The 2,500-nt window shown below is 36.9% G+C and overlaps 1 protein-coding gene across 1 annotated transcript in view; it reads right to left on the bottom strand.

Moving 5' to 3' along the window:
• The window catches only part of LOC106514228 (CUB and sushi domain-containing protein 3), a gene marked incomplete in the record, with an annotated part of 356,940 nt that overhangs the window by 106,613 nt on the left and 247,827 nt on the right, over positions 1-2,500 (bottom strand).

Raw genomic sequence — 2,500 nt, 5'->3', positions numbered from 1 at the left:
AAAGCTAAATATTTAATGGAGCTAAATTTTTCAAAACCAAAAGTTTGAAGTGTTATGCCCTATCAATCAACAAATAAATTACAAGCCTGATCTTTTAAAAATCAACAAGTTTCAAACGACCTGAAATAAACCAGTTCTTCATGTTGACTTCAAAGGACTTAAAACAAAAAAAAAAGTCAAATATAAAGTGACAAAGTTCTCCCATTTCAAAGAACAAACATATATAATCTGTTTGACTGACATATTAACTGTTCTGCCTGCTTAGAACTCCACACTTGAATCCACCCCTGACCACTAACCTGTTATTTCTGAAGGTACGTTGACTAAAATCATGTGTTCTTTTCATGTTTGTGAACAATGACGCACTCCTTTATAAATGCTTAGCGCAAAATCTTTTTAATCAGCTTTCATAAAGCCGAGGAAATGCCCTAAAATTCAAGGATATTTGTGGGATGAGTTTGCACGAGCGTGCAAGGGCATTTCAGAGTTATGTTAAAGGCATAAAACGACAATTAAAAGCAGGGTTGGCAGCAAATGCAGGCGGAATCGAGGAACACAAGAGGATTCTTGTTCCTGCGCTATTGGCAAGCTGGCAACAGGAAATGGCTCTTGTTACGGGCTTATTGTAGCAGTTTCTTGCAGGTCAACTCAAATAATGTTCAACTTTACATGTCCCAAGGAGAGCAATTAGTTTTATGCTAGAGGTGCACAAGGACATAACAAATCCAACGCGCGAAAACGTAATGAATTCTTGAATGTAAAAATGAGGTGATCCATGAAAATGTCAAGCAACAAATTACCGGCCCTAAAATTGTCCCAACTGTGCCAATGTGATCCTGCAGGCCAGTTTTAAGGAGCAGTTCGAACGAGCTGATTAGTCACCTGACAGATTACCACACATTCAAAATCTCCAACTGTAACAGCGCTCATTTGAATAAGCATTGGTGTTTTTAAGGTCCCATTTTTGATATAACATCTCACAAGAGCAATCTTTTGTCTAAACGTTTTTACCTCATATGGCTCATATGTTTTTACAACCAGTATTAGTCTGATTTGGTGACTAAAATAAGACTTTTTTAATGTTTCGTTTTCTTTGTCACTATTCGCAACAGCTAGTGCTGTCAAACATCAAGAACTAAAACACTGCTGTGATTGATTGCCTTTTTGTGTTCTACACTAATAGTCTCAACATGTTTTGCACGCCCGAATATGACAAGCTCATTTGATCGCTCAAATAAGCTCATTTTATCGCCTGTAAAATCATTTGAAGTACATTGCATGAGCTTCAACTGTTATGAGTGAGTTGGGTTAAAAAAAGTCTGAGACATAACCTGGAAAGACTAAATCTACCTTTTTATGAGAGGCTGCACTTTTTTGCACACATACAGTTGAATAAATTATTCAAAACCTGTATATATTTTTTGGGGAGGAGGTTTCGGCTGTTTTGTTCAGGATGGTGAGATGGTGCAATACTAGCACAGTGTTGAATGCATACACAAAGAACATTTGTTTTCTTTACTCTACTTTGTCTAACAAGAACAAAATACTACAGATGAGGCTGAAAGAGAGAATATTTTGGTAAGCTCAGTGAGGCAAAATGAAGAGAACCACAACATTTTTTGTTTAACTTACAGTGTAAATTACATTGGAATGATACATTTGAAGCTAACGTACATTGTACGCATTGGGTCCAACATGCTCTTTTCATTAGGAGTGTCCTGATACCAGTTTTTCCTCAAACCAAGTAGGTGTACAAGTACTGGCCAATGCCAAGTACTAATGGAGTTAGAACTTAAAAATTACACAATGACTTTGAAAGCACAACTTTATTTATAACACAGCCCCTCTGACTGTATCAAATCAATAGTGGTGGGCACAGCTAACCAAAAAAAATTGAAGGTAGGTGAGATTATCTTTGGCAAACCAACCAATCCACATCAAAGTTATAGCTCTGTCTAACCCCTGATACTTCCTGTGTACCCCTTTCAGAATAAAAACATTTCTTTGATCAAGTTTGGATTTTTACAAAAACTGCCAGTCAAAAAAAAATAAAATAAAAAAACAAAACAAAAAAAAATAAAAAACAAAAAATAAAAAAAACATGACTTTATTTACCTTATGGTATAAGTAGTATTTTTTTGCATTGTTAAAAAAATGCTAAATGTTTTTTTTTTGTGATGCTCTTTATTTGAAATTTAACTGTTAAAGATGCTACATGCACACATAAATACCTGTCACGTAATGTACGACTTGTAAAAGGGGAAAGTTGTTCCCTTTCAGTCAATTCACTCGGTACAACATCATGTATGGGAACCACGCCCCTGCGTGTCCTGGCTGAAGCCACCTCTAATCACGCCTTTAGGCAGGTGACGTGATGACGACAGATGTCAGGCTCCGCCTGCACATATAGCCTACATACTTTCGCATCACAGTCACTCCTCAGTTCAGTAACTGCTCTTCACCGAGCTCAGCTGTGTAGCGGGGCCACCATGTGTTGTAC

This window comes from Austrofundulus limnaeus, unplaced genomic scaffold (genome assembly GCF_001266775.1).
Source record: "Austrofundulus limnaeus strain Quisiro unplaced genomic scaffold, Austrofundulus_limnaeus-1.0 Scaffold18, whole genome shotgun sequence".
Taxonomy (NCBI): domain Eukaryota; kingdom Metazoa; phylum Chordata; class Actinopteri; order Cyprinodontiformes; family Rivulidae; genus Austrofundulus; species Austrofundulus limnaeus.
The sequence above is the reverse complement of the archived record's forward strand: the minus strand, read 5'-3'. Positions and strand labels throughout refer to the sequence as shown.